This window comes from Crocodylus porosus, unplaced genomic scaffold (genome assembly GCF_001723895.1).
Source record: "Crocodylus porosus isolate Cpor-Errol unplaced genomic scaffold, CroPor_comp1, whole genome shotgun sequence".
NCBI lineage: Eukaryota > Metazoa > Chordata > Crocodylia > Crocodylidae > Crocodylus > Crocodylus porosus.
In genome coordinates, this window is record NW_017728929.1 from 2,293,108 (window position 1) to 2,306,584 (window position 13,477).

Sequence of the window (13,477 nt, forward strand, 5' to 3'; positions counted from 1 at the left end):
TCTGCTGCCAGCAATAAGAGGCACCTGATCACATGATGCACATCTTCCAAGTCTACCCTTGGAGGGTCTTGCTTTAATATCAGGCAGGATTATGCCAGTGAAAAGTGAGTGAAAACATTGCTAACTAGAAACAGTGAGTGGGGCCAAGGCAATACAACTGTCTTTTGTAATGGGGAAGAAATGTCCTGGTTCCTGCCAAAGGGGGCCGCCTCTGGGCTATTGACTTTTGTTTCATTAGATATTATAGGTTGGTTTTAATGTCAGTGGAATTAAAGCAGCTTGTAATGGCTCAAGAGGTGTAAGTCTGAGCCCAGCTTTGGGTTTAGGTTAAAGGCTTTCCTAGTTAACACAGATGTAAATTAGTACTTGGTAGGTTACATTGGATAGTGAAAAGAGGATATGATTCTAACTATATCAATCCTTTGGGTGCCCTTGATTATATAAACTGACATACCATAATCATGCTAACATGTGGGACTTGGGTACAACTTTGACTGAAGTGTTTTACTCTTTTGGTAGTTTGTTTTTTTGTTTTTTGGTGAAACTTGTTTGTTTATACTCCAAGTGCCTCATTGGTTTCTCCCTCATTATGCAAGATCCTGAGTTTTCTCTTACTAATCAGAAACAGTGAATAGCCTGATTTTATACAGCTCTTTTTCAATTGTCAGAAAACCCCCTAGGTGACGTTTTGTGGAGGTCATGGATAATTGCAGGATAGGCTCTTGTCTTCTGTGTTTTGGTATGGGAAAGTGATAGCTCAGACACTGGAAATATGATCTTCTACCACTTGCACTAGATCAACTCAGATTTCACTCTAGTTACTTCTAGCACCTGAGAGCCCTGGTTAGATGCTTCTTTACAACTGAGTACAAGAATTCTTTGCTTACTTCTTAGAAATAACATGGCAAAGCCTGGTTTCTCTTTTTATTAACACTTATAGGATCCATATGCAGCATTTACTTTATTCTATGTAGTACATTTCCCAATAGGAAGCTCTCAAGACACAGTAGTAGTACTTGCTGGAGCCACCCGGCAGAATAATTATGTGTTTTTAATACTCTCTTTTTAATGAGCATATTGGATGTGACAGACCAGCTTCTTCATCTGGAGAACATGCTGTTATGAAGCCTCCATTCTCGGTTACTATGTGCTTGTTAGTTAAACTTCCTACCTCACAGGAATCCTGTGAGGATTAACTAAGATCTTTGAAGCACTCCGTAAAGTTAAAGTGCTGTAGCAGCATTCGACAATACACATAACTAAATCTCAAGTCTCAAAGAAAATCTGTTATAAATACTATCTTATTAGAAATTGTCTGCAGGGCTTAGCTCTACTGCCAGTGGTATGAAACCTGAAGCTACTTTCATAAATACTGAACTACATGCATCAGCTCTTGTTAAAAAGTTGTTTAATTAAATCCTTTTTTATAGGGCTGAAGTGAAGTTGTAGCTGTGATGGTCCAGGAAATAAGTGAGAGGCAATGAGTTTTGCAGGTAATGTTTGAAATTGGACCAACAATATGGCTGGGAGAAGCTTTTGAATGGTATGCATTTTTTTTCAGGTTGGGAGATTTTGATAGTTTGTCTCAGTATCCCAACTATGCATTTGGTCCAACAGAGGCTCGTTAATATAAGCATTATTGTATAACAATAACTTGTCAATACAACAAGCTTCTTGAAATCTTTTTTGTATAGGTATTGAGGTGCAATTCTGCTCTTATTGGTATCCATTGCCAACACCTTTGATATGATCAGAACTGTTTTGTGGACCTGCACTAGGCAATCGTGATGCAGAGTAGGGACCTCGGTAAAGAGAATAATTCCCAATTTGCTGACTGCAGCTTCTAAAGAATATGTATATAGGGAAGGCACACATTCATGTAGCTCCAATGATTAACTTGTTTCTTTGGAGCTAGAGGATGCAAGTTCTGGCAAAGCAGAATAGGCCCAAAGTAACTGTGTTCATGACTGTTTTCCTTTGTTTTGCCAAAGCTGAACTGTAAATTTAACCATAGGTTTTGGGTTGTTTTTCGCTTTTTTTTTAAGTTAGTGTTGCTATGTGGGGGGATACTTTTTCAATGAGACAAAAAGTGACCCCCTTTTTGGATTGCTGTGGCTGTACAGAGCCCATTAAAGATGATAAAGCTGTAGAGGCAGAGTAGACTGTCTGGCAATGCTTTGCCAATGGCAAGATCAGGACTCAAATCCTTCAGTTTAACTCCTGGACCACTTTAAAATGTCAAACAAAATAACCAACCTTTTATTTGTGATATATTATGAAGAATGAGGCATAATGGATGAGAGCATTTCAAGCTATTGATATGTAGTACACTCACCCACCCCCTAATAAAATGTTTCCTTAAAGGATTAAAGCCTTAACCATATTTACCATAATGAAGTGTCAATTGCTAGAATAATGAAGCTTGAAGGCTTTTTATTTTGGTAGTTATGAGCTTTCTGCTTCTGAAAAGATAACAGCTTTTTCTTGCTGAGCCAAATTAACTGAATGCTAATGTTTACAGTCCTTGGTACTTGTGGGTCATTGTGACTGGCAGCAATAGACTAAACAGGTCACTCAAAATCAATGTCATGAGTGAAATATGCCTTTATTTAAAATTTGATAAACAGAGCAGATAAAAATTGTGTAAATATAAAATCTTCATTTTTCCAGCATGGGTTTTTTTTTTGCTTTTATTTTTACTTCCAGAATTACTTCCAAATGTCAAAGGATTCGCATGTACATTTCAAGCAAATTTTATAGTGATAAAACTGGCAGATGACTGTAGGCACTGTAGGTGATCTTTCCAGCCGTTATGTGGTATTTTGCTGCATTTTAGATTGGTGATGTCCCTTCTGTATTTCAGCTCTGACTTTTTTTAATGCAAAAACTAATTATGTGCGTGTTGTGGGGTAGTTTTTATATATATCAGCATTTGAAGTGATGTTGGTACAGGACAGAACCATTTGTTTGTTTTCCCAGAAAGACCTGTGGTAGTCTTTATTTTTTTAAGATGTTTCTAATGCTACTAGTCAGGCCCACAATTTTATAGTGTAGCAAGCTTACCTTTTGGAGCTTGGGTTGAGTCCCAGGCTCAAGAGTCTGTTGTTTGATTGGTGGAGCCCATCCACCAATCAGGAGGGAGCATGAGGAGTGAAGCCATGCCCCTTGTCTGAGGGGAGGGGGAAAGGAGCTCCCTGGATCTGATTGTGGACTGCGGCACTGCCAGGTCTGGAAGACTTCAGGGGCAGAGCCCTGAAGAGTATATAAAGAGCAGCGTGCTGGACACGAGGGGAGATATGGCAAGGGACTTAAAAAGAGTGGAGCAAGAAACGCTGGGGAGCTCTCCCCCAGCAGGCAATAGGCCCAAGGCTTCTGAAGCTGCTGCTGGAGGAGCAGTCTTGGGAGTGGTGTGAGACCACTCAGGCTGTTGACAGTGCACGGGGATGGTGCACGGAGACTCGGCCCTGGAAGCAGTGTGAGACCACTTGGGCCTATCCCAGTGCGTGGTTCATCACACGGAGCCCAGGTTTTGGGAAGCTGCAAGTGGTGGCTCAAGCCTGCAACCCCGGAGGGCCAGCAGGCCATTCAGCGTGCGGGGCGGTGCATGGGGCAAGGGCCTTGGGAGCCTCAGTGAAGTGGCTCAGGCCCCATCTCCTGGCAAACGGCCCAGTCCCACGGTGTATAGGGCGGCACATGGGGAAGCAGAGCCAGGAAGCAGCGGAGGCTGCTCGGGTTAGCCATCCGACATGAGGCCAGATAGCCAGAGCCTGAAGGGCTAAAAGAGCCCTCGGCGCCAAAGCCAGTGCACAGGGAAATAGTAGTGTTGTGCCATGAGGCCCAGCAGCCAAAAGCAGCAGCTCAGCATTGGAGAGGAGCTGAGCCCTTGGTGCCCAGAGCGGGGCACAGGGTGGGGAGGAGCCCAGCGACATGCAAGAGGCCTGTAGAGGTGCTCCAGTGGTGATGAGGAGGAGACCCCATCAAGCTGTACCCTGACCACCACCTGAGGGAACGTGAGTCATTGGGCTCTTGGGTCCCACAGGGAAAAACATTTAGGGCAGGCAAAGCCCAGAATAGGGGCTGGGTGAGCAGTCTCTCCCCCCCACAAAAGGGACCCCATTGAAAGAAAGACTATGTCTTGCCATGGGTCAGGAACTATATTAAGGAGATGTTATTAAGATTGTTTATGTCTGCACCCTGTATTTTGTAATTGAAATGTTGTATTGTGTTGATGCTGCTGAAATTGTTTTATTATGATGGGCAAATAATGTTATCGTAGGACAGAGTAATTTCTAAGTGCACCCTGTTAGTTTCTTTGATTGCTTGGTCCCCTAACTGGTTAGGGTCCCATTTGATGCCTATCTTCCTGCATTAAAGAAAAAGGGACTGTTTTTTTGTTGGTGTAAAATCACATTTCCCCTGTTATACTCTGTGTGGGTCTTTAATTGAGTACAGGTGGGTTTATTGTCTATCTATTATTTTCCCTGGATATAGTGGTTAGGAATGATTTTTTTTTTTTTCTTCTCCCTATGGTGTTATTTAGGGGTTGACCTTGGTTATTGGTTAATGGTCACTGTGTAAAATGTATGTATATGATATTTAGTTTTATGTTTATGTATATTATATGTTAATAAATATTGTAAATAGTTAAGAGCCTGTCTAGAGTCTAACTCTATGGAGGAAGGAGGGAACCATGTGTCAGTGATGGTGATCCCTCCCACAGCATCCTCACCTCTCACCACTCACCTGCGATTGGGATCAGGGCACACCCTTGGGTGTACCCGGGGTACAATAGATAAGTAGTTCAAATTCAGGCCAGATAATCAGTGTGGAAGGTCTAAATATTGGCTCCTTAACGGATATGTTGATGGCCCTAGAACAGTTCTCAGTGGATGGAACTGAATTTGAAACAAACTTTCACTGCAAATGAGTCTCAGCACTAAGGTCGAGGACTCAGGCGTACAGGAGAATTCTTTTCCTGTTCAGGGTTCTAGGATATTGGAGGATGGGAAGTTGAGCCCTTAACATTTACTGTTCATGTATGAATTAGCACTCTTATTTTTCATGGCTTTATTCAGTGATGACTGAGTGTGCTGATGCTTAAAATAAAGGCTATGTTAATATTGCATAACCCAACTATAGCATGGCTATGTTTATGCCAGTTTGTTCTGCCCGTATCCCCCTAGTGGTCAGTAAAAACTGTATGATGGCAGAATCAAATAACTAATGGGAATCTGGGGGGGAGGAGGGGGAATTTCTTTCCCCGATTTTAAATTGAGAATGTGTAAATAAAAATAAATATGGTTTAATTGGTCTTTCTGATGTCTTCATGCTGCCTGAATCTAATGCATAGTCTTAAGAGGAGCTGTGAGTGAGTGGGAATTGCAAACAGATGAAAAGTGGAACTTTTGTTGAAATAAGGAAATATTTGTCAAGGTCACAGAGGCCTCTGGTAATCTGTGTGTTTGTGCCAGTCAGCCAAGCAACAGCTGTCTGGGGCTTCTGAGATGCTTCCATTTTCAAAGTTCTGCCTCTAAGTATTCTTGGAGCTTACTCACGTGGGCGGGCTGGTTTCTGCTTCGATCCTCTCTGGATCTTCCACTGTTTGCTCTACAGCAATCACCTCGCTTGTCTGCACTTTAGAGGCACATGGGTATGAGTTAGATCAGCTTGTAAATGGATGCCCCAAAATGTATTCATGCAGTTTCAGCTTCAGTTTAACAAGAAGAGTTGATCAGACAGAAAAATATACAAACATATTTTATCTTATAATTGGAATGGAGCAAAAGATCACCTGAACATGAACATAGGTTTAAGCTAAAGTGAAAGGAGTATTTTCTTATGTCTGTGTTTAGAGGGGTTCTGGTCCCTGCCTTCCAGGGCTGCTCTGCTTCCTCTCACCCCTGCCTACTTGTAGCTGCCCAGCTGTCTGTCTGAGAGGAACAGGTAGGGAAGGGTTAACCTGCCTTTCCAGCCACTACTGGGTTGCTGCTCTTCTCAGGGCTGAGCCTGCCTAGAGAGCAGCAATGGTGGCTAGGCACTTTGCCTGCTTCTGCCAGCAGCCACAAGTAAGGGTGGGTTAGGGAGGCACTGAACAGGGATCTGGGGTTCTGGGAAGGGTTGGGGGAAGACAGTGGGCTTGAACTGGGCCAGTGGGGGGGTGAGGGGGCAGGCGGGGTGTTTATACTAGGGTCTAGCCTAAAGTGGCTGCACCTTAGTGTAACATGAGCTGGGTAGCACAGATCAGAGAGAATCCTGCCCTGGAGTGGTGCCACTTTGAGCTGCATAATGAGTGCTTAAAACTAGTTTTAGGTGTTAATGTGTGGACAGTCCTGGTGCTAAGAGCTTCAGGAGCCACCCAAAATTACTGTGCAACAGGGCAGAGAGCGAGCAAGAGAGAGAAAGAGCATGTCAATCCATATATCTGTGTACTGTGTGAGGTCTTTTTGTTTCATTGGCGACCTGTGCCTCATGGGCTGGATTTGGCCCATGGAATTGGCTCATGAAACAGGGTTTTGGTGGCAGAGGGCTAACCAAGCAGGGTAATTTTGGCCTGTAGCTTTTGAAGTATTGCTATTCCCCCTGTCTTCCCGCCCCACTTTTCCAGCTGTCTGCCCTGCACATTCAGTGGGGTCAGACATGTTGGACTCTTCTTTTACTGTATTCAGAGACCAAATTCTGCCCTTAGAGCTATACATATTGGTCTTAACGGGTCAGTTTCAGGCATCTAAATTTCGATGCCGCAGCAGATGTTCATTTAAAGGCACAATAGGATCTGATTTGCTAATCCTCAAAATCATGCCTCTCATCATGCTACCTGTGCCTGGCAGGAGGTATGACTTTGGGGAATGGGAGATAGGGTCCTATTAGGATTAGGATACTTTCTATTTGCCAGTGCAAGGGGAGTTCGGGATCATGAAGCTGAAAACTGAAGACGGGTGACAAGATCAGGTCCTGGGGTTGACAATCAGCTGATTGTTGGCTCTGGCTAGGAACCACACCAGGGTCTTGAACAGGCTTCAGAGTGGTTTGGGGTTGGGCTGAGAGTCAGTTCATTGTTAGTCCTGACCCAGACCTTCTACACCTTCAATTTAAGGCACCATACACACTGGCCATAAAAATGTTCTATGTATAATATAGGACACTATTATGGTTGTTTTGCCATTTTATGGTGCCTTCAGTTGGGTGCATGTGTAATATCCTTGCCATTTTATTTTGTAATTAACATGTTAGTTACACAATAAATGTGAAGTCTAGAGGGAGCCTAATTCTTTTTAAGTACCTAATTTACTGTTTAAGGCAAGATAAGTACATAAATGCCACTTGTGAATCTGGGCCAATATATTTATTGGACAGGAATAAGTAGAATTTAGCTTGCAAAATCTTAGGATTTTATATGAAAGTAACAAGCCTTCTTGACTAAACCTAGGAAAATGAGGAGGACTGGAAGGTGCCTATGAATTTGTAGGGATCTTAAAATGTTTGTGCTGAGACCCACAATCCAGATAAGATAGGTAAGGGGCTGTTTCATCAGGATGAGCAACAGGCCAAGTCTATGACTGTAGATATACCCAAGCTCCTGGACAAGTGAGATCTCTTACTGTTCTTCCTTTTCTGGGGTAGTGGGGGAGGTTTGGGGAGGGTTTTCTACTGCTCATGAGATAGAGGAAGGTCCCAGCCAGTTTGGAGTGGGTAGCAGGGGTCCATGTTGTTTTGTCATTTCATTCAACTAGGTGCTGTTCTGGCCTGAATTCCAGTTCAAACATAAACTTTTGAAGCTGGGATGAAATATTAGAAGCAGTATTGGCAAATGACAGCACTGGGACAGATCAGTTGTGGATTGCTTTGTAATCTGAGATCTTTTCAACAATGTGTATGTTAGTACAATTGAATGGCAGGTCATGAATCTAGAAACCAAGAGTGTAGGTCGTGGTTGTAGGCTGGAAGACTATTATTTTTAAAGGATTTAGGGAGAATGATGAATAACTAAATGCAAGTTTCCAGCAAGGTGTGATGACCAAATGCTATCATTTGAATAATTGGGCATCTTTCAGATAACACACACACGCATACTTTCAGTGTTATTTTCACTGTGTACAGTACTAGTGTATTTGAGGAATGGTCTCTGTCTGGGCTTCAGAATTTTGTCATATGGGAAATAGGCTCAGGAAGAATTACAACAGTGACTTAAAGGGCTGAAAATCCTGCTTCCATAGTGATGGAATGATACTCTGTTTATTTAGATGATCTGAGATAAGGGTAAGAGGTGACTTCACCTTGTGCAGACTTAAAGATTAATTAAGATTCTTGGCAGTGTCCTCCTTTTGGGCTATTAGACAAAGGTATGACAACAACCAATGGCTGGAAGGTGAAACCAGAGAAAATTCTTACTAGAAACAGGATACAAACTGTACAATGAGGAATAACAACCCAAGGATATGATGAAGGCTCTGTCCCTTGAAGTTTTTAAATTAGAATGGAGACTCTAAACAAGATTCTGTATGTTGACTAAAAATTGTAGTTCTCAGAAACCACAGGGCGAAATTTTCTTGGTTGCTGTGCTGGAATTCAGAGTATATCACTATAATGGTCTCTTTATAGCCTTAAATAGGAATCTGTGTACTCAGCTTGCCTTTTCTAGATGAGCAGGCATCTTAGGCAACCTAAGCCTTCAAGCTTACCAAACTGCAAAGCTGAAAAGAACTGCTGAAGCTGTACTAAGCCCTTAGGCCCTAACAGATAGCCAACCCTGGACTAATTGCTTAGCTGGTTAAACCTGCCAGAGGCTCTAACTGGTGGATGATGCAGCTGGCCACTGTTAGGACCCCTTGATTATCTGCTGGGGAATAGCAGCCTCCCTATTTAAGTCTACCTGTGTCAGTGGGATGCAGGCCAGATAACAGTTTTGCCTGAAGGTCTGCTGTGATAACCCCTCTGGATCTTGTGCCTTGTAGTTTTCTGGCCTTTGGCCCAGCTTGGCTCTGCCTCTGGAATTCTCCCTTGGAATTTGGTAACTTGGTGCGTGACTCGGTCTGTGACTTGGACTTCGCCTGTAGAATTTCCCCACAGATTTGGTGACCTGGACTTTAGCTTCTTCCCCCCATGTGTGGCTCTAGGTACCCCCAGGTCCTGCCACTAGCATTACTACTCTTGTGGCCTACCCATTAGCTCAGACTGCCTACAACTTAGTCCTTAGAGGACGATCTCCTAGAACCTGTTACCAGTGACCTGCATATCTTTGCCTTGCATCCAGTCAGCTCTTCAACCTGATCCAAAAGAGGAATGCAGCGCAAACCATATTTTTTCCCTGCACTAGCATCAGGTGAGATGTAGGCAATTACACCTACCACCAGGAGTAGTTTCTTTTACTTTCTTCTTTACTTTAAGGGAGTTGCTAGGGAATTTTAATATTGCACATTATAAACCAGACTGTTCAAACTACTCTCTGGGCCTTTGCTCTCTGGATTGCTCCTTCCCACAGGGTAGTCAAGTTGGGAAGGACTGGACATAGAGAGCTCAGCTGTTCACCTCTCTGTGGGTCAATGCGTCCAACTCCTTGTTTTATCGCTGATGTAACACTAATTGGTACTGTGCCTCTCCTGGCTGTTAAGGATTAGTGGATGTAATGTGCTTCTGTAGCAGAGAACAGAAGGACTTTACGTGCAAACTTCTGTTCTTAGCAGCAGTAAAAGTTGCTTTTAGTTTTGTGTTGCATTAGTTGGAGAGGCACTCACTATAACATGAAATAGGTTTCAGCAAGTCAGCGATTTGAACAGTAATAAGGAGAGAGGGGTTCTGTGTTGCAGCATAATTGCGGTACACTGAAGGGGACAGAACATTTGTTTGCAGCTTCTGCCAAACAGCTGGCTGTACTAATTCCCCAGTACTGTCCTGAATTTCCAAAAGTGATGAAATGATTTCAAAGTATGTTAAAGTTGTCTCTAAGCCCTTTGCTTATACAGTTAATACTTGGCTGATAGCAAAACACTGCCATCTGTTTATACCTGTATGAGTGCACAGAACTATTTGGGTAAATGTCATGCTGTGTTTTTGTTCAGCTGGTCCAATCACTTGGATATCAGACAGCTGAGAAGCAACCCGGTCCAGTGCACTAACAATCCCAACCAGGAAGGTAGGGAGATGTGTTCAAGGGGGAGGTCTGTAGAGAGGCCTTCCTTCTGTCCAATTACAAGTTTTCTATAGGAAAAGAAATGCCATTAAAACATGCATAGCATTTTAACATTGGGATCTTTCTTAAGGAAGTGGAGCAAACAATGGCAGGAGCCCTTAAGTCATGATGAATACTGCTTCAGTAGCAAACCAGTTCACACAGGTACAGGGGGAACATGTGGTGACTGATAAAAAGACCTCTCAAACTTCAGTGGTGACATAATTGAAGGACTGGGATGAAAACATCCATATGCTTAAATGTAGGAGCAAGATGAGGAAGCCACCATAGAATTCATCTTCCTTTTTTTAATTTAAGGCTTAAGAATTTTTCAGATAATGACTGCTCTGAGCCTTGATTATTGGGTTTTTTGTTTTTATGGCTTTATTTTTATTTTTTTTTTTTAGTTCAAATGGGACTTAGAAGCATTAATAACTTGAGAGAGCCTTGGGGCCTCCTGAACTGTTCCTTTTCATTTTGTCTACTCCTCAAATTCTCCAGAGGAAGTAGTTTACTCATGTTTTCTGTGGGTCTTGCCTTGTGTTCAAGAGTAATTTGTAAGACATTTGTTGAATTAGATGGATGTCCTCTACAACTGAGCCCAGGTCAATAGGATATCCTGGTTTCTGTGCTGCTGTAGTAGTGTAAAGTAGCTATAAAACCTGGTTTAAACTGGCTAGTACAGGTTTTTTGCCATACAGAAGGTTTCAAGTGGTGAAGAATCACAGTGCAGGCTACTCTACCTGCCCCAGAAAGTTGGGAAAGGAAATGGTAGTGTGGCTGAAGCAGTAGTTTGCCTTGTGTGCTGCTATATTTTGCTATCCTATACTGTTGGAATGGCCTGGGGGGAGGTGGGAAGCACCCTCTCTTATTTTAGGCTGGGATTGAGCCATTGTGGGGAAATATCATGGACTTAAAGGTTCTTCTACCTTCCATATTAGTGCAAGTCTGGTGAGCATGATGTTGGGAGTACCAGAGAATCTGCCCGGATGGGGATGCTGAGGTTTCTTTAAAGGGACTGCATGGTGTATGCGTTGGAAAACTACTGTTAAACCTACTGAGTACTGGTAAGCTTTGGATATGTGCATGCTGAGGAGTAGTATGTTTGTTGCATGTGCATGGATAATGCACACTGTTTCCTTCTAATAACACTTTATTTTTTTGGTACCATGTCTCGTGTTATGGTTCTTAAAGGGTTGAGTACACAGTGTGGAATAAGCTGCACTGAGATCCATGTTGGCTTAACCTATAGCAGAGCGATTCTGCTTTCTGCTACTGTTAAAGAAAAATGCACTTGGTTTGCTTTAATTTTATTTTTTTCATTGCTGCCTTGGAAGCAGGTCGGTCTAAAATGAGAAACTAGTCCTTGGTTTAGGACAAATTGTTTGTTGCGGGGGGAATGGCACAAGCAACAGTATCAGCTGGCATTAAAGCACTGACTGGGGGATGGGTTTGGTTCAATGGGCAGCAAACAGAGTTATGGAAACATGCTGCCTGGAAAGGAAGCCTCATTTCCATGTAAATATAGTGCTTTGAACACATTGCATATTGTCTGGAAAAAGAAATGTAGTTTATTCAGTGAAGCTATTGTTTTTCGTCGCATATGGATCCATTTCAGTGAAATGCATTGTTTTGGAAAATTGAGTAGGTATGAATTGGGTGATATCCTTGCACTGGTAAACAGAGGGCATTAAAACTAATACTGTGAATTCAGAGTAAAAAGGATCAGATTGTGATTTTTTTTTTTTTTTTTTGTGGATGCCTCATTTTTTAAATGGCTAGTAAATTGGTGGTTTCAGCTTATGCTTTTTGCTTTAATTTGAGCTCTTTTGGGTATAGACAGCTAGGGGTTAGGCAGGCAGTGTCTTGCAATACCAATAACTTGTAACTTTTGCAATTACCCAGGCAATAGTTCAGGGTAGTATCTCTTGCCCCTGTGTAAACTATACCAGTGTAAGTTACTTTGGGAGAGTTGTGAACCTGGCTACAGTGTACAAATCAAGGTTGCCAACTATCTTTAGATTTAGGGAAAGTTCTTTGAAAATACAAGGTGAGAAGTGCCTATCTGTGAAGACCTTAACAAAAAATGGAGCTGTCAGTTTAAAAACAAAGCAAAAAATGACACGCACCCTAAGCTCCTAGGAGCTTGATTGAAGATCCATGGTCAGAAAGACTCTGGAGGCAAAGTACTGAAAGCAGACAGAGCAGAGTAGTGCATCTGGTGTCTGACAGGAGCACAGTGCCTTGCAGGGAGCATTGTTTTAGGGCAGTGGTCTCCAACCTTTTTGGGTAGGAGATCACTTTTTGAATTAAAGAACAACCCAAGGTCTACCCTACATAGCCACCCTCCCCTTCTCCCTGCTCACAGGTTAGTCTGGCCGGGGGGCAGATCGAGGCAGAGGGAGAAAAAATTATTTGGAGGGCTTGTCCCTGCAACAGGTAAGTCTGTGAAGGGAGGGGAAAGCGCTGCTGGGGGGGAGTGGGGCAGACTGAGGCCCCAACAGTGGGGGAGGGAGCTGGACATAGTCAGGAGCAGGGACTGGAGGGAGTGGGCCTGGCTGGGCCAGGTGGTGGGGCCTGGCTGGGCTCGGGCAGCACGTGCCCCCAGGCTTCTGCTTGTCCCCCTACTCCCCTCAGCCTCTCCTCCTGCCTGTGCCCCACTCCTTCCCTCACTGCTGGGGCCTCGGTCTGTACCCCCTCCCCCTTGGCAGGTGAGTGAGGGAGTAAAGCAGAGGCAGGTCCTGCAGAGGAGGGGTGGCATAAGATGTAGCTTGTCTGGGGGTGTGTGGGAGGGGGGGGCATGCCCGCAAATCCAATTGTGGGGCTGGGGCCAGGGCATGCACCCCTCCTCAGTCTGTGTACGGGGCTAGGCACAAAGCCCAGCGTGCAGCAGCAGCTGCTTCTGCCCTGTGCACAGATTGGAAAGGCACATGGCCCCCAAGTCTCCACTGGTGTGCATGCAGTGTGTGGTGTCCACACCCCTGGATGAGCTGCCCAGGCTCTGACCCTGCCCCAGTACCTCCCTCACCGTAGGGTGGCAAGGCACAGAGGGGGATTGCCCCAGTCACCTGGTCCGGCCCTGGTGGCAGGGTGTGCAGCCCAGCCCAGCCACATGTGTTTTGCCAGCATCCTACTACTCCCCAGACTGTGCACTCAGCCCCCCCAAACTGAGATTGACTGACTTTCAGAGGCTCCACAATCAACCAGTTGACTGGGATCAACCAGTTGGTGACCACTGTTTTAGGTCTTTGTAGTCCATGGGAGTCTCTGAGCCTCAGGAGCTTCACTTAACCCTCCTACCCTACCGCCCGC